The following is a 24,149-nucleotide window of genomic DNA, read 5'->3' as shown; positions in this document are numbered from 1 at the left end:
CTTTTGAAATCTCATCTCATTATCTCTAGCCGCTTTATCCTTCTACAGGGTCGCAGGCAAGCTGGAGCCTATCCCAGCTGACTACGGGCGAAAGGCGGGGTACACCCTGGACAAGTCGCCAGGTCATCACAGGGCTGACACATAGACACAGACAACCATTCACACTCACATTCACACCTACGGTCAATTTAGAGTCACCAGTTAACCTAACCTGCATGTCTTTGGACTGTGGGGGAAACCGGAGCACCCGGAGGAAACCCACGCGGACACGGGGAGAACATGCAAACTCCACACAGAAAGGCCCTCGCCGGCCCCGGGGCTCGAACCCAGGACCTTCTTGCTGTGAGGCGACAGCGCTAACCACTACACCACCGTGCTGCCCCGGCTTTTGAAATGGGGGGAAAAAAAATTCTGGTAGCAATAATCCATTATAAAGTTTAAAAAAATACTATATATGACTACATGATTGTTGTTGAATTAGCCAAGATTTTGTAATTTTTTTAAATTAGTGAAGCTTGAAAGCGATTTCAGATGATCAGGTAGAGAATTCCAAAGTTTTGGACCTTTGACTGAAAAGGCTGACTGAGCAAAGGATGTTTTGCAGAATGAAATTCTACAGTTGCCACTTGACACTGCTCTAGTGGATCTGCTTTGTGATCTTGTTATGAGTCTAGCAAGGGGCAAAGGAGCAAGATTGTTTAGACATTTGAAAACTAATTTTACAGAGTGAAAAACAATAAAATTAGCAAAACTAAGGATCTTATGCTTGTTTAAAATTTTGCAATGATGGTACCTTATCTGTTTTTTGTCCAAACCTTTTAAGGCTTGATTATAAAGACTCTCTATTGCTTTAATAGTTGTTTGATTTGCTTGGGACCAAGTAGTAGCACCATATGACATGTGTGAAAGTAACAGAGTTCAGGAAGAGTAGAGCACAATTAAAGATCAGACAGTTTCTGATCAGCTTAAAACAACCTAAATTGGCTTTAACGGTTTTACAGATTTTTTAAATGTGAGTTTTAAAATTTAGCTGACTGTCTAGAATTATTCCCAGGTATTTAACCTCTGGTACTTGTTCAATAAATTCCTCTTTAATATGTACATTCAAAGATTTGGTTATAGCTTTTTTCTTAATTGAAAAGCAAATTGAATTGGTCTTTTTAGTGTTTAGTGTTAGACCAGTCATAGTATTACCAGTCATACACACCGCCTAGTGACCAGTGTTAGTAATTACCAGTCACACACACCGCCTAGTGGCCAGTGTTAGTAATTACCAGTCACACACACCGCCTAGTGGCCAGTGTTAGTAATTACCAGTCACACACACCGCCTAGTGGCCAGTGTTAGTAATTACCAGTCACACACACCGCCTAGTGGCCAGTGTTAGTAATTACCAGTCACACACACCGCCTAGTGGCCAGTGTTAGTAATTACCAGTCACACACACCGCCTAGTGGCCAGTGTTAGTAATTACCAGTCACACACACCGCCTAGTGGCCAGTGTTAGTAATTACCAGTCACACACACCGCCTAGTGGCCAGTGTTAGTAATTACCAGTCACACACACCGCCTACTGGCCAGTGTTAGTAATTACCAGTCACACACACCGCCTAGTGGCCAGTGTTAGTAATTACCAGTCATACACACCGCCTAGTGGCCAGTGTTAGTAATTACCAGTCATACACACCGCCTAGTGGCCAGTGTTAGTAATTACCAGTCACACACACCGCCTAGTGGCCAGTGTTAGTAATTACCAGTCACACACACCGCCTAGTGGCCAGTGTTAGTAATTACCAGTCACACACACCGCCTAGTGGCCAGTGTTAGTAATTACCAGTCACACACACCGCCTAGTGGCCAGTGTTAGTAATTACCAGTCACACACACCGCCTAGTGGCCAGTGTTAGTAATTACCAGTCACACACACCGCCTAGTGGCCAGTGTTAGTAATTACCAGTCACACACACCGCCTAGTGGCCAGTGTTAGTAATTACCAGTCATACACACCGCCTAGTGGCCAGTGTTAGTAATTACCAGTCACACACCGCCTAGTGGCCAGTGTTAGTAATTACCAGTCACACACACCGCCTAGTGGCCAGTGTTAGTAATTACCAGTCATTCACACCATAGACATATAAACATAGACGCCGTATTGAGCTGGTGGCCCCGTTGCTGGGATACGTCAGAGTGTCCGCCATATTGGATGTGGCAAATCTTCCCCGTAAACCAATGCAAGTAAATGGACTGAACTTCATAAAGCCCCTTTCTACAATAATATTTAACTCGATGCCTTTTATTCACCCATTAAGACACACAATATATATTTGGGAAACAAACAGGCATCAAAACAACACATATAACTTTTAATGTGATGGTTATAAATAGTGTGCGAAATACCCTGTACACTGCAAACTAGCAACAGATACGCGATAGATAGCTCAGGTAAGCTAATCAGTCAGCATACCGTAGCAAGCTACCAAAACCTGAGGCCACAATAACCAACCTACAAGACTGAATATGATAAATGATGGAAATAGTGGAAAAAATGGAAATAGTGAATGAAAATAAAAATTTACTGTTTTTACGGGACCTCCGTGGATTGTTATCGGGTCTGGCAGGCGAAGGAGGTGGCGTCAGGAGAGGAAGCAAAAGCGAGGCTGCAGAGCCGGCCTGTTGACTAAGCTCAGAAAACAGCCACTCAAATCTCCACTGCCAAGCCTCTACCTCTCCAACACCAGATCCATGGTAAACAAGACGGACAATTTGGAATTACAGCTGGAATTACCCTATTCTATTCTATTCTATTCTATTCTATTCTATTCTATAATTGGCTGGTCAGTGCTATACTAGATACTACTGATATATCTAGTTTCAGTACTAGTAATACTTAAGTGACTTACCCGTCCAGTGAGGATTGTTATTTTCTTGTTTACAAGATGCCACATCTGAGTCGCTGACAAATCCTGAATTTCTGTAAAGATAACTGTCCAGAGATTTATAAGCACGCAGTGCTTCTCCACTGAACAGCGAGGGAAAGTTAATGAGGTAATTATACACGTCTGGGTATTCCACCTCTGGCAGTTCAATATCCACTGACACGGTCGTGAAAACTACGTATGGTAAGCGATAAGGGTCACTAATCTGTAGGTCGTTTATTTTAGACATATATCTAGTTATTTGTTGATTAGAAAAATGAGCCGTGTAGTCCGTCGGTTAAAATTTATCCATTTTGTACACGAGTGCAGCAGTATTCAGCTGTGTTTTTTACCGACAAGATGGCGGCTGTGTACTTTCCGGTCATGTGACTGCAAGATCTCTATACCAGAGACGGTTGAAGAATCTCCACTTTGCCACATCCAATATGGCGGCGAGGATGACGTATGATTCTACGCAGAAGGCGGCGTCCATGTTTATATGGCTATGATACACACCGCGGCGGCACGGTGGTGTAGTGGTTAGCGCTGTCGCCTCACAGCAAGAAGGTCCGGGTTCGAGCCCCGTGGCCGGCGAGGGCCTTTCTGTGCGGAGTTTGCATGTTCTCCCTGTGTCCGCGTGGGTTTCCTCCGGGTGCTCCGGTTTCCCCCACAGTCCAAAGACATGCAGGTTAGGTTAACTGGTGACTCTAAATTGACCGTAGGTGTGAATGTGAGTGTGAATGGTTGTCTGTGTCTATATGTCAGCCCTGTGATGACCTGGCGACTTGTCCAGGGTGTACCCCGCCTTTCACCCGTAGTCAGCTGGGATAGGCTCCAGCTTGCCTGCGACCCTGTAGAACAGGATAAAGCGGCTAGAGATAATGAGATGAGATGAGATGAGATACACACCGCCTAGTGGTCAGTGTTAGTAATTACCAGTCATACACACCGCCTAGTGGTCAGTGTTAGTAATTACCAATCATACACACCACCTAGTGGCCAGTGTTAGTAATTACCAGTCACACACACCACCTAGTGGCCAGTGTTAGTAATTACCAGTCACACACACCGCCTAGTGGCCAGTGTTAGGAATTACCAGTCATACACACCGCCTAGTGGCCAGTGTTAGTAATTACCAGTCACACACACCGCCAAGTGGCCAGTGTTAGTAATTACCAGTCACACACACCGCCTAGTGGCCAGTGTTAGTAATTACCAGTCATACACACCGCCTAGTGGCCAGTGTTAGTAATTACCAGTCATACACACCGCCTAGTGGGCAGTGTTAGTAATTACCAGTCATACACACCGCCTAGTGGCCAGTGTTAGGAATTACCACACATCCTAGTGGCCAGTGTTAGGAATTACCAGTCATACACACCGCCTAGTGGCCAGTGTTAGTAATTACCACACACCACCTAGTGGCCAGTGTTAGGAATTACCAGTCACACACCGCCTAGTGGCCACTGTTAGTAATTACCAGTCACACACACTGCCTAGTGGCCAGTGTTAGTAATTACCAGTCACACACACCACCTAGTGGCCAGTGTTAGGAATTACCAGTCACACACACCACCTAGTGGCCAGTGTTAGTAATTACCAGTCACACACACCACCTAGTGGCCAGTGTTAGGAATTACCAGTCACACACACCGCCTAGTGGCCAGTGTTAGTAATTACCAGTCACACACACCGCCTAGTGGCCAGTGTTAGTAATTACCAGTCACACACACCGCCTAGTGGCCAGTGTTAGTAATTACCAGTCACACACACCGCCTAGTGGCCAGTGTTAGTAATTACCAGTCACACACACCACCTAGTGGCCAGTGTTAGGAATTACCAGTCACACACACCACCTAGTGGCCAGTGTTAGTAATTACCAGTCACACACACCACCTAGTGGCCAGTGTTAGGAATTACCAGTCACACACACCGCCTAGTGGCCAGTGTTAGTAATTACCAGTCACACACACCACCTAGTGGCCAGTGTTAGGAATTACCAGTCACACACACCACCTAGTGGCCAGTGTTAGTAATTACCAGTCACACACACCACCTAGTGGCCAGTGTTAGGAATTACCAGTCACACACACCGCCTAGTGGCCAGTGTTAGTAATTACCAGTCACACACACCGCCTAGTGGCCAGTGTTAGTAATTACTAGTCATACACACCGCCTATGTAGTGGTTAGCGCTGTTGCCTCACAGCAAGAAGGTCCTGGGTTCGAGCCCCGTGGCCGGCGAGGGCCTTTCTGTGTGGAGTTTGCATGTTCTCCCTGTGTCCGCGTGGGTTTCCTCCGGGTGCTCCGGTTTCCCCCACAGTCCAAAGACATGCAGGTTAGGTTAACTGGTGACTCTAAATTGACCGTAGGTGTGAATGTGAGTGTGAATGGTTGTCTGTGTCTATGTGTCAGCCCTGTGATGACCTGGTGACTTGTCCAGGGTGTAACCCGCCTTTCGCCCGTAGTCAGCTGGGATAGGCTCCAGCTTGCCTGCGACCCTGTAGAACAGGATAAAGCGGCTAGAGATAATGAGATAATGAGATGAGACACACCGTCTAGTGGCCAGTGTTAGTAATTACCAGTCATACACACCGCCTAGTGGCCAGTGTTAGTAATTACCAGTCATACACACCGTCTAGTGGCCAGTGTTAGTAATTACCAGTCATACACACCACCAAGTGGCCAATGTTATTAGTCTGGCTAACGCGACTTCAAAGCTCTGCGAGCATTTGGTCTGGCAAAGATATTAAGCCCAACCGTTTCCCAAAGGCGTGGTTGACCCGCCTCCCTGAAATGCCTCAGTTTGCTACTGGTCGAAGCCAGAAAAGGCTGTGATGAAGCTTAAACCAATCACATCACTCTTTCCTCTGACATATGTGACGCGACGGAAACTGCTTGAGTAACACGAAGAAGATAAATACCTCCAGGGCTGCTCTTTGTTCCGTTTTCAATGAGAACTTCCCGTTGAATGCTTTCAATACAGCATCTACCGCTGTGTCAAAGGCTTGCCACTGCTCCATGTTCGTAATGTTTCTAGTGAATGAAGCGCTTCCAGCATAGATTCTGTAAACAATCTATGGCTTCCGGTCGCAGTTCTACTACGTCACTGCCTTCAACACGCCTCTACCCAGGGCCGTTGGAGATGCTCAAAGTTGATTGGCTCCCGATTTTTCGGGAGCTTGGAAGAGCTGGAGATAGCTTGCCTTGCCAGACTAAGTTCGCAACAGGCCCTCGTGTTGCGTCACACTTAGGATGGGCGGGCCCAGGCTACAATGTTATAGCTGGTAAAGAAATAAAACAAAAGAGGCTGGTTGTGATATAAAAAATTCTACAACCCATAAACAGATGGGAGCTCCGCTTTTAGGCAGTGCCTAAATCTATATATTAAATTTAATTTACAAAAGATATAGTGCACTATGGGCGGCACGGTGGTGTAGTGGTTAGCGCTGTCGCCTCATAGCAAGAAGGTCCTGGGTTCAAGCCCCATGGCCGGCGAGGGCCTTTCTGTGCGGAGTTTGCATGTTCTCCCCGTGTCCGCGTGGGTTTCCTCCGGGTGCTCCGGTTTCCCCCACAGTCCACAGACATGCAGGTTAGGTTAACTGGTGACTCTAAATTGACCGTAGGTGTGAATGTGAGTGTGAATGGTTGTCTGTGTCTATGTGTCAGCCCTGTGATGACCTGGCGACTTGTCCAGGGTGTACCCCGCCTTTCGCCCGTAGTCAGCTGGGATAGGCTCCAGCTTGCCTGCGACCCTGTAGAAGGATAAAGCGGCTGATGAGATGAGATAGTGCACTATGTCTGAGCTAGTGAGTCATTTGAGAGTGAAGGTACCCGGTTAGATTTCTTTCCTCCCCTCAAAAAAATCAGCATGTTGTTCATGCTTCAAACAGCAGAGGGCGCCATTAGATCACTTTTTTTTAAACATTGCTTTCACTGCTCATGAAAGCAGCTTGAAAATATCTGGAAATAAATATGTCCTCTTACACACACTCCACTTCACACCTTCCATTTTATCCGAGAATTCAGCAACGTTTTAGTATGATCTATGAACACAAATGTAAGGTGTTACGTTCTCTTAGTGTCTCTCTGTGCACCACATCCAAGTAGGATGTTGGAGATCGTGGCCTTCCACAAGTCACGGTTCCCTGAGGCATAGAATATTCTCACTGGGGGTCTTTATCTAATCAGTACCACTCTTCAAAAAGGTCATTCACTCGTTCTCTTCTTCTCTTGATCTTTCCTGTAACTCCAAGATGTTCAGTTCCTTCCTTTCTCATAATGTGGCCGAAGAACTCCATTGATCGCAGAGGTGGACAGTAAAAAAGTACATTTACTTGAGTACTGTACTTAAGTACACTTTTTGAGTATCTGCACTTTACTTTAGTATTATTTTTTTTTTAAACTTATGACTTTAACTTCACTACATTTGAAAGACAAATATCGTACTTTTTACTCCACTACATTTCTATCAAGGTCCTCGTTACTCGTTATTATGAAGCAGCTTTGAAAGTCGATATTTTTTTCTTTTCTAAAACATGATTAGTTTTTCTGCAGGTGACACTGAGACAGCCGATCAGTAATCACTAGGGTCACGTCACGTCCATAGTCTGGATAAAATAAAGTTCAGTGATTTTCTCCGCAGCATTATTTGAACATGATCAGTTGATGGCAGAATGGAAGGAGGTAGTTCTTCTGGGGAATGCACGCCCCCATGGCCATACCTAGAACCCATGTTTCAGTTTTCTGAAAGGAATAAAGGTTTGTTTCGTTTTAAATGTTTGCTTTGTTTGCCGAAACGAACCATATCATGGCCTACAAAAACTCGCCGTCCAACCTCTGGAAGCATATTGAGATATATAAACATTTTATTCCAAGAGAAAGCTGGTAATGAAGTTGTCTGTGCTTTTAGAGCTAGCGATAACGTTGCAATAGCTATGCAGTCTGGTTAGTCAAATGACTTTCTATGGATTTGCCTGCCAAGTTGCCATCACCTTGTCCACGGCTAACGTTTACACATAGCTAGTTAACTTGGACACTGTTAGTTAGCATGCAAAACCAGAGTTACGCTAACATGAATAACGTTAACTTATCTGAAGTGCTTTCAGAAATGTTTTAGCATAATCTTGCCAAATAAGCAGAATGTATAAATCTTTCTTTTCTAGTAGCGTTAGCTATCCAATATGATTTTGAGTTTGAAAAGAGTTTGCTAGCATGTCAGGTGGAGCTTCACTGACTAGCTAGCTTAACGTTAAACCACCATGATGGTACAGCATGTGTTCATTTTGTGAATTCACATTTCTGTCTTTGGTAATGGCATTTGGTTTTGTAAGCATTGTGGCAATAATACAACGATGCGTTGACAGAAAATGTACTTTTAATACTTATTTTTTAAAAGCAAATACTTCAGTACTTTAACTTAAGTAAAAAATTTAACTGTACAACTTTCACTTGTATTTGAGTAACATTTGACCAGTGGGATCTGTACTTTGACTTAAGTAATAAAGTTGGGTACTTTGTCCATCTCTGATTGATCGAACGATAATTAATGGTAAAGAGTGAAGGAGTGAAAGAGTGTGTGTGTATGTACTATGTATGTATTGTGATATACTTGTGTGTGTGCTTTTGTGTGTTAAAGAGGATAAAGACATGTATGGAGTCAGGATCAGTCAGTAAAACACACCCTATACATTCCAGGACAAGGAAAAAAGTTGAGTCAGCAAAATTAGCATTCAACAAGTGAAGTGTGTGTGTGCGCGCACATGTTTAAAAAAATAAAGGGGGGGGGGGGGGGGGGGGGCTCTGAAGCTGTTCCGTAATCTCCATAATTTACTGTGCTTCCTGGGGACGTGTTTAATTTCAAAGAGCCACAAAAACTCGAGCCAGTTTTGATTCGCACTCGGCATGCTGGGAAGGTGGAGGACCAGCGGTGCCCTGGGGCCGAACACATCTGTGAGAGCAACATCTGTGGCCACGGATAATAATGTCAAGTGCTCTCTCTCTCACACTCTCACACACACTCACAATTTTACTCTCACTTGCACTTGAATTCAGATAAAGCAAAAAACCAACCGCAGGCTTTATCAGGGTTTATGCCCTGTTTGAAGAACCATGTGTGCTGTTTTCATTGTTTTGTCAAATGTTGTAAAATGTCAATTATTTTTTTTCCGAGTTTCTGGGTTCAGGGCAGCCAAGGCCAACAGTGTCTCTCATATGGCTCTGTTTGTGTGAACACAGCTGCACAACTGTTTTGGACAAGTGATCTCTCTCTCTCTCTCGCTCTCTCAACCAGCATCTTTCCCACACATGAAATTTGATCAGGATTCCAAGCTGTACCCTCTGGATCCGTCCCGAATCGAAGTGGTGCCTGCCGTCTCGCACTTCTGCATCCTCCTGCCTGTGTTACGCAAGAAAGACACAAGGAACAGTGCATTTCCCATATCTGTGTTCTGAATGCCCCGGCCCGCACATAAACAAGCGTGTTGTGATAGCGCTCTTGTTGCACGAATAAACTTGTTACCTATAGTATGACCGGAATATTTCGAATTGTTGCTCATACCTTATGCAGTTTGTATGAATTCTTCAGATGATCAGAATCAGTAAATTTATTCTCCATGTATGAAATGTTTTAAGATTTTTCTACTTGGAGCGTGTGTCAACAACCAGTCATAAATACGCTGAACAGAAGCTAAATTACAGGAGTGAGAAAATACTCATTGATTGCCCAATCTCAGTATTTACGGTTCTTACTTTTGGGTAATCCCAGTGTTTAAGTGTCTCATTCATGGTTAGTCCCAGTCTTTGAGGATTTATGTCTGAGTTTTTAAGGTTCTCACTCTTGATTGGGGCCAGTTTGTAATGTCCAAAGTCATGATTAGACCCAGTATTTAATGTTGTGCCTTTTGGTTAGTCCTAGTCTTTATGGTTCTTACTATTGGCCAGTCCCAGTCTTTAAGGTTCTCCTTCTTGGTTATTCCCAATCTTTAAGGTTCTATCTCTTGGGTAGTCTGAGTTTTCAAGTGTCTAACTCTTGGCTACACTAAATTTTAAAGGTCTCTACTTTTGGTAAGTCCCAGTATTTAAGGATTTTATTATTAATCAGTTCCAGTTTTCTTAGTTAGTCCCAGTCATTAAGGTTCTGCCTCTTGGTTATTCCCAATCTTTAAGGTTCTATCTCTTGGGTAGTCTGAGTTTTTAGGTGTCTAACTCTTGGCTACACCAAATTTTTAAGGTCCGTACTTTTGGTTAGGACCAATATTTAAGCTTTGCTTTATTAATCAGTTCTAGTTTTCTTAGTTAGTCCCAATCTTTAAGATTCTGCCTCTTGGTTAGCCTCAGTATTTAAGGATCTATTTCTTGTCTAGCGCTTAAGCTTTAACCTTTTAAGTCTTAGGTAGTCTGAGGTTTAAGGTTCTCACTATTGATTAGTCCAAATCTTTAAGGTTGTACGTCTTGGCTAATCCCAATGTTTAACATTCCAAATCTTGGTAAGTCCCAGTTTTTAAGATGCCTACTCTCAGTTAATCCCTGTCTTTATGGTTCTCAGACTTGGTTCGCTCCCCACTCATACTGGTACACCAATATCCTGCTTGACACACACTAATATTCTGTTATTACAAATGGGAATACACAAATAATCTGTTGCTCAAAGACCCAAATACTGTATGTCAGTATCTTGCATATCATGACATACACGAAGATTCTTCATATTACCAGTATTTTAAATAATAAGGACCCAAACATTCTGCTCAACAAGAACCGACATTTCCAATGTTTTGCCTTTCAAAGATACAAATACAAAAACGTAATTGCAGGTAAAACTTAAACCATTTCAATCCCATCCTCTGAGGACACACCATCCGGGGGAAGAGGAGCTTTGCTTGTGTGTGTGTAAGTGTATATGCATGCACACACAGACACTTCCATTAATTCTGTTTCAGAGTCTCTAATTACTGTGTAGGCCTAACACACTGCCTTTGTTCGAACAGGCCACTGCTCCTGGAGTTCTCACGAGAAACGCCCACACACACTCTGCCAATGACCAGGCAAGCCGCACTCTCCACAGCGAGATGTGATGTACAGTTTGTCTCAGACATTTCAGGAGAAATGATACCGCTGTCTATATTTCTGTACCCTCCTGTCCCTTTGCCTTTCTCTAACGTAATGTTATTGTAATGCAAAATAAAAGTGTTGTCCTGGTGAGGTGTCATATGTTTGATGTGATGGTTAATCATGAAAAGGTTTGCTCAGACCTCGAAAAAACCCTTGCGAACCTTTTCACAAGAATACACCATCCTTTAACGCAGGAGTTCTTGAACGTTTTGGAGCAAACTGAACATACGAAGTTTTTTGTCTTGGGTGTGAGCTGTATAATGTAAGAATCAAGAGGCGAGGGATTGACTGGATGGTAAAACACAGTGTTTGTGTGTGTTTAAGCACTTCATTAAACCCTTCCATTATTTCTAAGCAATTAAATCTCTGAGTGAGACACAGGCCTAAGGTCTAATCTGGGTGTTGGAAGTGCGTATTGGTCATAAACGAGAGTCTTGTGAGCAGTCTGAGAAGGTCTTAGCAGTAAGACGGAGCAGCTCCATACATGTCTCAGAATACGTTGATTCGTATACAATCCTAAGATGCAGTGTGTCATCGGTGTTTACAGTGACGGAGGGAAGCAGGATTCCCATCAGAGCTGTGTGGGAGAAAAGAGAGAAGCTTGTTTCTTTTTCCCCCCGCTCTTTTTTATCTCTATTCTTTTAAAGGCGTGACTCTTTCCCATGAGAGAGGAAGAAAAGTGGGAGAGGAAGAGGCTTTGGGCTAACACACACACATACATCTCTCTAAGTATGGAGACCCGTCTGGATGACTTTGCCTGTCTGATGCCCCTCAGGCTAAACCAACCTCCCCTTCATTCACTGTGAGATGATCCTGCAGGATGTGCTTGAACAAGAGGACAGATCATGACCATGTATGCTAACTCATTATCCCAATCCCAGAGCTGGAACACACACACACACACACACACACACACACACACACACACGTCACCAGATTTCCAGACAGCTGATCCAGAGCAACAATCAAACAACGATCTGTGAGTCACAAGAAACAACGCCGTCTCTGTCTCTGGGCTTTAGACAAATAAATCATTAAAAGTCTCAGGAATTGATGGTGCAATATCAGAATTTGTCCGTCATCCCATCAAACCCTCCCCCCCAAAAAACAACAAAAAAAGCCCCAAACCCTCAGGTTTAACATAAACAAGAAATAAATAATCAGGAACAGGGTGGTGTGACGAATCAGAGTTACTTTCACCACCCTGAAGTTGATTATTTTCCAATTACAGCATGTCCCAGAATATTTCACTCCTCCCATAACACAATAATCTGATCCAAATGTGTGTATTATTGAAAGAATTAGAGGTCCTTTTTTTTAAAAATCCATTTACAGATACGCTTGATGTTGTGGAACGCCTGCACAACAAGTACGTTCCCACTGTAGCGATAAACATTCGTTCCCTCACCAGCCTCTTGCTTGACTATTAAAAAGCCCTGACCCTGGAGACGCCTTTCTTCCATAAATCTTACATAAACACATTTGTCCTTACAGAAAACATATATCGTAGCAAAGTAATCATACACTCACCAGCCACTTTATTAGGAACACCCATACATCCACCTGCTGTTTGTCTGATGCAGTTCTTTAATCAGCCGATCTCTTGACAGCAGTGAAGCATGCAGATACAAAACCACCAGCTTCAGTTAATGTTCACAATGTTCAGACATCAGAATGGGAAACACTGTGATCTTAAAGAAGTGTGACTTTCATTTCACTGTGCCATGCGTGTTGGTTTGAGCCAGATGGAGCATGAAGGTTTGAGTATTTCAGAAACTGCTGATCTCCTCCTGGGGTTTTCACACACAACAGTCTCTAGAGTTTACACAGACGGAATGGTGCAAAAAACATCAAGTTGAGTGAGTGAGCGACAGTTTTATGGGTGGAAACAAACACCTTGTTAAGAGAGGTCAGAGGAAAATGGACAGATTCATGTTTTTTTTTTGCCAGGAAGGATATAGTAACTCATATAATCACTCTGTACAACCGTGGTGACCAGAAAAGCATCTCAGCAAGCAACAGCGGACAGAAGAACACATTGGGTTCCACTCCTGCAGCCAAGAACAGGGATCTCAGAATCAACAAATTCCTATTAAAGTGGCTGGTGAGCGTATAAGTGATTTTATTCTATCCACATTCACCGGATATGAGCAATCATGCGCTCTGATTGGCTACTCTACACCTAGGATATCAGCTCATATACCGTGAGTAGAGAAAAACAAAATGGCGGCACGCATCAAGTCAGATTTATCAAGTATTTAAAAGAAACAGAAATAGCTAAAAGAATATAATTTTCCCCCCCCAGTAACTCCTGTTCCACACTCCAGCCCAGTCGGTGGCAGTAATGCACCTTTAAGTTGGTTTACAAACCACAAAAAAAAAACCTAAAGAAGAAAAACAAAATGGTGGACCATATTGCTGAACCAACCGATAAATAAAAACTCTACTCGAAAACAAAACCCCCCAAAATACAAAAAAAAAAGCAACAAAATATGGAATGAAAGTATTTCATGGTAAAAACATATCTTTTTTTTTCAAGAATTATTATCACATTTTTCACAAAGTGCTCCTGTCATTTCGCCGGTTTGTTTACATTCTAAGCAGAAATGATTTTGCCGGACGTTTTGTATAAAGTTTTTATTTATCAAATTCGCAAAAAAAAAAAAATGCTCTGTTTCTCAAAATCCAGTGAATGTGGATAGAATAAAACAGTTATTCCACTCAATCTCGTCGTACATGGATTATAGACAACTCGGTGCTACGCACCTCGTCGGCTATCAGCTCACGTACGACTTGATTTCACGGAATAACTGTTTATATGATGTCATAATATCAACAATTAAACACCTTTTTTAAACACGTTTATATGGAGCATCCTTATGGCCTTACAAGTCCTTGTGAATGAGCTGTTGCCATAGCGATGATAAGTGTGATTTGCAGCTGCACTATTTATTGTCAGAGGTGCTGTTGTTCTGCACCAATTCTGACCAATCAGAGTCCAGAATTCAGCAGCACTGTGGAGTAAAGAACAAATATGAGAAAGAAATATGAAGCTTATTTCTTGACATTTCTTGAAATAAATGCTTGAAAAAAGCAGAAAGTGCAGTTGAAATGAGATAAAATGTTTAATAATTTGATCGCTTATCGGCCTATAGTCCTGAAAAAATGTTTAGTATGTCATCTTTAGTATTCATCTTTTTTTTTTTTTTGCTAACACTATTCATGAGGCATGGAGAGCTAGTCTGAGACAAACTGGTGTCTGAGCAACTTGAGGAAGAAGTAAAAGCAACTACGTTTGTGTTTTTAATCTTTTAGTTTGCTCTCACTTGCTAGCTGCTAGCTGCTGGCTGCTAACTGTCCCTGATATGGAGCACAGAAGCTAGCGTTAGCTTGTTAGTCTGCCAAGTTATTATTATATAGCTAGCTAAACACAGTGTAGCTGTAGGGATATGCTAGCTAGTTCTCAGTTTGCTAATAAACATAAATATATGTAAATATTAGCAAGATAGCTATCATCATATCATTTTTTATATTTAAAACCTTTAGCTGGATAACTAGCTTGCTAAAGAATACTAAATATGTTTACTTCTCATGTGTTCACAGTTATACAGCTAACACAACACAGTGGATACTGATTTGGAGAAAGACTAATGTGTAATCCAGGCTAGTTAGAGCAGCCGAGATTTCATGCTAGCTATACATTTTGTTAGCAAGTTCTGTAGATCCTCTGCTGGGATGCCCAAACACCTGGGGCTCCCGGTCCATCCGCCTTGTTGTGGTGCAGAGGCCCGAATGTACCAATTTCCTAGTCCTGGGGTAGGTGCAACGTCCCTACTCTGTAACCTTGAATGAGGGGGTGGAAATTGGGTAGTCGCTAAAGGATGGGCACAATACCGCCCTCCTGTCAGCGGGATAGAAAAGGACGAGGTTTGGCTTCAGGTCAGTGACCTGTCCCTGTAAAAATCAACTGCTACGAAAACAGTTAGGAGAAAAGCAGCTTCTAAGCAGCCAGGACAACAGTCATCTCCGGATGGAGACAGAAGGATGGACACCAGTGAAAGCCTCACAGAGGAAGCTAGTGCCCTGAGGACCAGAGTCCTGTCTGCAAAATCAACTACACGTATTGGATACTGGAATGTGAGAACTCTCTACCAGGCATCCAAACTAGCACAGGTCATTAAGGAAATGGAAGAATACAATATTAACATACTAGGCCTAAGTGAGATCCGTTGGACAGACTCAGGCAAGTTTGTATCAGACAACAAAACCATATTATTCTCAGGCCGACAAGATGGAATCCACTGGGATGGAGTAGCTCTTATACTGGACAAGCCAGCCAGTAATGCACTTGAGGAATGGTCACCCATAAATGAGCGTCTCTTGACTGCAAGATTCATAACTAACCATGTAAAGGTCACCATAGTGCAGTGCTATGCTCCAACAAATGAACGTGAGGATACCCACAAAAGATACACTCTACCAGCAACTCCAAGATTTGGTCGACAGGACCCCTCGCCATGACATCCTTATTGTCATGGGAGACATGAACGCACAGATTGGAGGAAGTAGAGAGGGTTTTGAGCATACCCTGGGCCCGCACGCTTTCGGCAACCATACAGACAACAGGAATAGACTTGTACAGTTCTGCTCAATGAACAATATGAAGATTGGCTCATCACATTTTGAGCACAAGGACATTTACAAGGTAACATGGTTATCAAATGACCACACAACTAGGACAAAGATCAACCATATCACCATTGGTCCAATATGGAGGACCCCATGTCTACAAGATGTCCGTTTATACAGAGGAGCGGATGTCGGCAGCGACCACTACCTCTCTATTGCCAAAATAAAGATCAAACTAAAGAAGCAAAAGAAGAAGGCATCTCTACTCAAGAGGTTTGACACCGGCAAATTGAAAGATCCTGCTCCAGGAGAGCAGTTTGAGGCCTCCCTGAGAAACCGGTTCTCTGGTCTAGCAGACCTGCCTCCAGGGTCAACAGTATGGTGGGATGAGCTGAAGGAAGCAATGTCTGCAGTGGGGGAAGAAGTCTTGGGCTACAAGAAGTCCCTCCAAAAAGCTTGGATCAGCGATCACACCTGGAAACTAATCAGTGAAAGGAAAACCCTCCACCAGAGGAGATACAACAACAAGTCTGGCAACAATGCTGTCCACCATGAGTACATGGAGAAGAACAGAGAAGTGAAGCACAGTGTCCAGAGAGATAGACGGGCATGGATGGAGAGACAGGCAGAGGAAGCAGAAGGAGCAGCAGCCCGGAATGATATGCGAACTGTATACCAGATAGCCAAGAAGATCACTGGCAGTTCCAAAGCCCACTCAGGCCCAGTCAAGGCGAAGGACGGGACCCTATTGTCGAAGGGAGAGGACAAACTTGCCAGATGGGCAGAACACTTCAAGGAAGTCCTCAACCGTCCAGACCCTACTTCACCACCAACAGTTTTCGATGAACTGTCGCACCCACTACCCATTGACACTGGTGACTTTACAGAAACTGAAGTCCAGGAAGCCATCAAGACCCTGAAGAACAACAAATCACCAGGCATGGATGGCATTACTGCTGAGATGCTGAAAGCCGGGGGTGACTGCACTGTCCAATGGATGTGTCATCTCTGCAACCAGACTTGGAACTCAGGAGAAGTACCGGAGGACTGGAAGAATGGAGCAGTAGTGTGCATTCCCAAGAAAGGCAACCTTGCAGAATGTGACAACTGGAGGGGAGTGACACTTCTCTCCATACCGGGAAAGGTGTATGCTACATGCATCTTGAACCGCATGAGAGATGCGGTACATCAGGTCCTCCAGGAGCAACAAGCTGGTGTTTATACTGTTTATTTATACTGTTTATATTGTTTGTCTGAGTGTTTAGTCTATGTCTAGTTCCTATCTAGAGTGTTTATACTGTTTATATTGTTTGTTTTTTCAATTATTCTATTTTTATTTTTATTTATTGCATTGCCTGTTTGCACCGTGGGTCAGAGAGGACTGAAATTTCATCTGTGCTGTATGTCGAGCATGTATAGCATATTTGACAATAAAGTTGACTTGACTTGATTCCGCCCAAAGCGATCTTGTGCAGAGCAGATATTCATTCTACAGCGAATCATCGAGAAATGTACAGAACTACAAACACCACTGGCCATTAGTTTTATTAACTTCACCAAGGCTTTCGATAGCACCCATAGGCCCTCACTATGGAACATTATGTACTCATATGGAGTTCCAAGTAGACTCACCTCTGCAATCAAGCAAATATATGCTGACTCAAAGTGTTGTGTTCGGATGGACGAGGGATACAGCGGGTGGTTTGACGTTGTAAGTGGTGTCCGCCAAGGATGCGTCCTGTCACCAATCCTTTTTGCCATGGCTATTGATTGGGTACTTGGGAAGGCAACAAAGGAGAGAGGGATACAGTGGGTACAGGAAACAAAACTAGCAGACCTTGACTTTGCTGACGACATTGCTGCGGTGGCTGACTGTACACGAGACCTCCAACCCCTAGTGAACAACATAGGCTCATCTGCAAGCAGCATTGGACTCAGCATCAGTGCCAAAAAGACAAAGAACATGCTGGTAGGGACACACCCTCCACCAACAAGTATGATCATTGACCAGAATGAAGTGGAAGTGGTGGAGAACTTTACCTACCTAGGGAGCTCCATCAACAACAGAGGAGACATGGATAAAGCACTGGACTGCAGAATAGGAAAGGCCTCAGCTGCTTTCAACCAGAGGTGGAAAAACTGGATTGACAAAGTAAAAGTCCTGCTTAGGTTTTCCTTCTGCCTGTGCTCTCAACACAGGTGATTTCACCAATTAGCTCATCAACCTGGCTAAGGGGATGTGCTAATTAGGATCAGCTGGTTCATTGAATTGGCTGGAGCAAAAATGTGGCAGGGTTTTTACTTTCTGCACCCGGGTTTTTCCACTTCTGCTTTCAACCAGCTTGGCAAGATCTGGGCTAGTAAGAAACTTTCCCTCAAGACAAAGCTGCGGTTTTACAATAGCAATGTTGTCTCCACTCTCTTGTATGGTTGTGAAACCTGGCACATGAAAATAAGTCAAGAAAAGAGACTGGATGGCTTTGATAGTAAATGTATGCGGAAGATCCTGGGCATCAGATGGGATGATGGGATGCAACAATATGTAAACAGCGTCTGAGCTGGCTAGGCCATGCTACAAGGCTCGTGCCAGACAGACTGGCAAACCAAGTCCTGCAGTGGAACCCACAGGGGAAGAGATGCAGAGGTCGCCCTAGGATGAACTACAGACAGACAACTGAGAGGGACCTCCAAGCAGTCAACATGAGTTGGAAGGATGTAAAGAGGATGGCTGCTGACCGAGCCTGCTGGGCCAACCTAACTGCCTCATGTGTCGGACGACACAGGAGCCCCTAAGTCTAAGTAAGTAAGTCTTTAGATTCAAACGCTGAGGCATTTGGGATTCACACACACTTTCTCACACACACAGACACCTCTGACTACAGAAAGTGACTCATTATGACACAATTTGAGTAATGGTTACCGAGAACTCAGTTGGGAAAACACTGACAGTCCTCAGTCATAACCTCCATGATCCATCACCTTGTAAAGCTACTGCAGAAAGTAAACGTTCAGCAGTAAAGAGAGTTAACCCTTTCACACTTTCTTCATACATATTGCTCACATGATCACATGATTGTGATTTTTGACAGTAAACTTGTGAAATACATTGATCAGCCGTAAGACTATGACCACTGAGATGTGAAGTGAATAACATTAACATTGATTATCTCATTACATACAATGGCACCTGTCAAGGGGTGGGATATATTAGGCAGCAAGAGAAGAGTAAGTTCTTAAAGTTGATATGTTTGAAGCAGGAAAAATGGGCAAGCGTAAGGATCTGAGTGACTTTGATAAGGGACAAATTGTGATGGGTTTGAGCATCTCCAAAATGACACATGTGGGGTGTTCCTGGTATGCAGTGGTTAGTACCTACCAAAAGTGATTCAAGGAAGGACAACCGGTGAACCGGCGACAGGGTCATGGGTGTCGACGGCTCACTGATTGATTCGCGTGGGGCACGAAGGCTAGTCCATATGGTCCAATCCAGAAGAACAGAAGAGCTACTGTAGCATAAACTGCTGAAAACATTAATGTTCACACCTTTCTGTTTTAACCAGAGATTTTTTTTACATTTTCCCCCAGGTACCATCCATCCATTATCCGTAATGGCTTATCCTATGCAGGGTCACGGGCAAGCTGGAGCCTATCTCAGCTGACTATGGGTGAGAGGTGGGGTACACCCTGGACAAGCCACCAGGTCATCACAGGGCTGACACACAGAGACACACAACCATTCACACCTACAGTCAATTTAGAGCCACCAATTATCCTAACCTGCATGTCTTTGGACTGTGGGGGAAACCAGAGCACCCAGAGGAAACCTCGTTGAGTAGTATATCAGATGTATTCCATTCAGCTAGCATGATACTGAATGAGTCAAAGATGAGTAGCTGAATGGACCATATCTGATAGACCACGAAAAAAGCCAACTAATATTATTATTATTATTATTATTATTATTATTATTATTATTATACATACACACTCTCTTCATGTCAGCATTCTTGAAGGCCAATGCTAGCTTACCTGCGACTCGGTGCTGTTAGCGCAGGAGTCCAGTTACCTTCCAGCCAGTGTAATGTTAGCAAAGGCCAATGCTAGCGCAGTCAAGCCGAATATTATTATTATTATTATTATTATTATTATTTTTATTTTTTTTCCTGTGTAATTTGCTTAGTTACTTTTAAAATCAACATAAACAGCTATACATAACAGTGCATTTTTAATGAAGCAAACCTTGTGGCAGTCCAGTTACTTTCCAGCTGGTGTAGCAGTAATGTTAGCAAAGGCCAATGCTAGCTTACCTGTGACTTGGTCCTGTTAGTACGGCAGTCCAGTTACCTTCCAGCCAGTGTAGCAGTAGTGTTAGCAAAGGCCAATGCTTGCTTTCCCGTGAATCGGTGCTGTTAGCACGACAGTCCAGTTATCTTCCAGCCAGTGTAGCAGTAGCGTTAACGAAGGCCAACGCTAGCTTACCTGTGACTCGGTGCTTTTAGCACGGCAGTCCAGTTACTTTCCAGCCAGTGTAGTGTTAGCAAAGTAGTGTTATAGTGTTAGCGAAGGCCAATGCTAGTGCAGTCAAGCCGAATATGATTATTATTATTCTTATTTTCCCTGTGTAATTTGCTTAGTTACTTTTAAAATCAACATTGACAGCTACACACAATGGTGCATTTTTAACGAAGCAAACCTTGCGGCAGTCCAGTTACCTTCCAGCCGATGTAGCAGTAGCATTAGTGAAGGCCAATGCGAGCTTACCCATGACTCAGTGCTGTTAGCACGGCAGTCCAGTTACCTTCCAGCCGGTGTAGCAGTAGCATTAGCAAAGGCCAACACTAGCTTATCTGTGATTCTGTGCTGTTAGCACGGCAGTCCAGTTACCTTCCAGCCAGTGTAGCAGTAGCATTAGTGAAGGCCAATGCGAGCTTACCCATGACTCAGTGCTGTTAGCACGGCAGTCCAGTTACCTTCCAGCCGGTGTAGCAGTAGCGTTAGCAAAGGCCAACACTAGCTTACCTGTGACTTGGTGCTGTTAGCACGGCAGTCCAGTTACCTTCCAGCCAGTGTAGTGTTAGCGAAGTAGTGTTATAGTGTTAGCAAAGGCCAATGCTTGTGCAGTCAAGCTGATTATTATTATTATTATTATTATTATCTCATCTCATTATCTCTAGCCGCTTTATCCTTCTACAGGGTCGCAGGCAAGCTGGAGCCTATCCCAGCTGACTGCGGGCGAAAGGCGGGGTACACCCTAGACAAGTCTCCAGGTCATCACAGGGCTGACACAGACACAGACAACCATTCACACTCACACCTACAGTCAATTTAGAGCCACCAATTAGCCTAACCTGCATGTCTTTGGACTGTGGGGGAAACCGGAGCACCCGGAGAAAACCCACGCGGACACGGGGAGAACATGCAAACTCCACACAGAAAGGCCCTCGCCAGCCACGGGGCTCGAACCTGGACCTTCTTGCTGTGAGGCGACAGCGCTAACCACTACACCATCGTGCCGCCCTTATTATTATTATTATTATTATTATTATTATTATTTTCCCTGTGTAATTTACTTACTTACTTTTAAAATCAACATTGATAGCTACACACAACTGAGCGACCTGGCAGCCAAAATTCTCTCAAAATCTTCAGTTTTTAACAAAGCAAACCTGGCGGCCATATTTGTTTACAAATTGTCCCAGTCACTCGCTAGCGCAGAAGTTTTACGTCTCCGACGTGTGATGTCATATTGTCTTGACAACCATGCGATATCGTAAACCATATTCAACACTCATTCTCCATTGGGTAGAGTGAAATAATACACGTAGGATAAGTGATATAACAATATTCCACGCTATCGAACCAGATGAATGGAACCTGCAGGAAGGGAATAGTACACATTTTTATTCCATGGAAGAAGTGTCCTGTATGGATAACAATTCTACGTTCTCAAACCTACGTTTGCTTTACAGTGAACTCAAAAAGTATCCAAAACAACACACTTTTCACTATTCAACATTGTAAGAGTGTCCGCGATTTAAGGAAAAGAAGAAAAAACAAACCTAATGCAGCCAATTTACTGGAAAATGTAGATAAACTAGCTTGCTAATAGCTTCGCCTGCTTTGTTCGTCACACACCGAGGTGCGATCAGCTTTTATGCCATGTCAGCTTTGAGCATTGACAGATTTATACATAAGCGGTTGATCCTGTGTCAGCTTTTGACATTATGACAGCTAGGTATTCTCATTACACTGAAAAACAACAAGCTGGTTTTATTTTTCTCATGTGTGTGTGTATGGAGGTGTATGCACTGTATGTCTCTGTATGTATGGGCGTGTTCTTTGTTCATGCATGTAGACATGTGTGGTATGTTTGTGCACATGTCCGTAAGTGTGTGTGTGTGTGTGTAACCGAGTGTGTTGAGGACGACACACCTGGCAGCTTTGCTTTGTTCCAACGTCGGCACCGAGTCAATTTCCCAGACTTAAACATCAATGGCTACTAATACCCGTGAGAGAGCTCACTCCGTCTCTCTGTCTCTACTTCTCTCCCTTGCTTTCCGTCTCACTTGGACTCTTTTTTTCCTCTCATATACTTTTCCCAGGTGATCACCATTCAGCCCAACTTTCTGGGATTTTTTTTTTGTTGGGGAGAGAAGGGGGGTTGGGGTGAGTTTTGGCAACGTGTGATTTTGTTTTGGATTTTGAGATTGACTCAAGATCATTCACACGGCACACGCCCCACAGCCGTACCTGCAGCGACAGGTTAGGAGCTGAAGGTGTGTTTGTGTGTCTGTATGTGTGTGTGTGTGTGTGTGTGTGTGTGTGTTTGACACACCCCATTTTGGCAGCTACTGCTTAAGCTTGGTGTGTAATGTCATGCCAGGAAAATCCAGCCATCGGGGCGAGTGACATCATTGAGGGGAACCTCTGATGGGCTGGGATGGGTCTTAGGGGTGGGGGGGATGAGGGAAGGGGGGGTAATTGTGTGTGTGTGTGTGTGTGTGTGTGCGTGTGCGCAGGGAAAGGAGTGCTGGAGGGATGTCAGAGAATCACTCTTATTAACAGCCGTAAATCAAAATGATTGTCACATTGCATTGAGAGACTTCAATATGCTGCATGTGACATTTGTTTGTGAGGAACTTAAGACAAGCTGCTGCATCGGAATCAGAAATATATTTGTGTGTGTGTGGTATGTAAGTTCGAAACGCCTCTATATATTACGCCCTGTGCTCCTTGTGCGTCTGTCTCTGTTGCTCCTGGCTCATCTCCAGGCTTTTCTTCAGCCTGCAGAATGGGAAAAGTAAATTCCCCTCCACAAAACAGCTCCAAGTCTCAGTTTTGCTGCTACGCCCTGCTCGCCCAGCGCATTGCTTTATGATTACGTTTCCAAACAGGGTGGGGAACCCAGACTCTGCTCCATTGAAGAACCGATAACGCAGTGCCAGGAACCTAGCAGATCGAATTCACGTTCGCCTTATTGATTATTATCGCTGCTCCGAACGATCCCTGTTAGCTTTAATGCATTTTCAACACTCATTGTCTTATCATTGATTGTGGCACACACACACACACACACACACACACACACACACACACACACACACACACACACACACACACACTATCCCCCCTCCACTTTTTTTTCTCCCAGATGGTTCATCTAAAACCCAGTCAGTCTGGACTGAAGCTGCGTTCCATTGTACTCTGAAGTCGGATATTTCCGACTCGGACTTCCATTTAAATGCATTCCAGAGCTTCTACTTAAAAAGAAAGAAAGAAACACACACAAAACCCCATTGATGCCTCCAGTGAAGTGATGTTTCCATGTTTGGATGACAGATTGTGGGATCCTGTAACCAACAGCACACTTACTTACTCATCACTAATGCAACACATGACATTCGTGAGAAAACTAGCAGGCTAATGCATGGCTACAAAACTTCAAGCAAAAATGATCTGATAACGTGTAGCTAAACTTCTTCTTAAAGCTACTGTTTGAACACCAAATGTTTTACACATCAGCACAGGCCTATTGGACATTTTCAGGATTTACTGAGTTCAACTTAGGAGAAATATTTGGTTTGGTTTAGTTTAGTTTGTTTGATTCGTAACATCTGTTTCATTAAAAAAAATCCCAAAAGGATATGTTAAGATGTAGCAGAATAACGTGAGATAAAATAGAGAAGGGAAAAAAATAAACAGTTTGTGACAGGAGAAGAATACAGGGCGAGGCCCCAATACAGGTTGATTTTCAACCCCTACATGTTACAAAAGAATAAAAAGAATCTTACAGCATGGAAGTTTAAAAAGAATAACAGAGAAGCTAAAGAAAAAAAACAAGACCATCGATGAGGGTGTAGCTCACTCTGGCCCCGTCTAGTCCAGAAGGAATGATCTAAAGTGGGCCACCTTGCACAATAAATGTTGCAAGATATATACACTGTACACAAGCTATATCCACCCTAGGAATACCGACCTATTTGCCGGAAAGAATC

At 43.6% G+C, this 24,149-nt stretch overlaps 1 long non-coding RNA gene across 1 annotated transcript; it reads right to left on the bottom strand.

Moving 5' to 3' along the window:
- Positions 1 to 8,755: 8,755 nt before the first annotated feature.
- Positions 8,756 to 22,246, bottom strand: LOC132866800 (uncharacterized). Its single transcript, XR_009650627.1, has 4 exons — positions 22,087 to 22,246; positions 13,873 to 14,039; positions 12,556 to 13,076; positions 8,756 to 9,310 (listed from the first exon to the last, which is right to left on the bottom strand). It is a non-coding gene; the product is annotated as an uncharacterized LOC132866800 (long non-coding RNA).
- Positions 22,247 to 24,149: the final 1,903 nt, after the last annotated feature.

This window comes from Neoarius graeffei, chromosome 18 (genome assembly GCF_027579695.1).
Source record: "Neoarius graeffei isolate fNeoGra1 chromosome 18, fNeoGra1.pri, whole genome shotgun sequence".
NCBI classification, from domain to species: Eukaryota; Metazoa; Chordata; class Actinopteri; order Siluriformes; family Ariidae; genus Neoarius; species Neoarius graeffei.
Note: the sequence above shows the minus strand (reverse complement) of the source record. Positions and strands in the feature narration are given on the sequence as shown.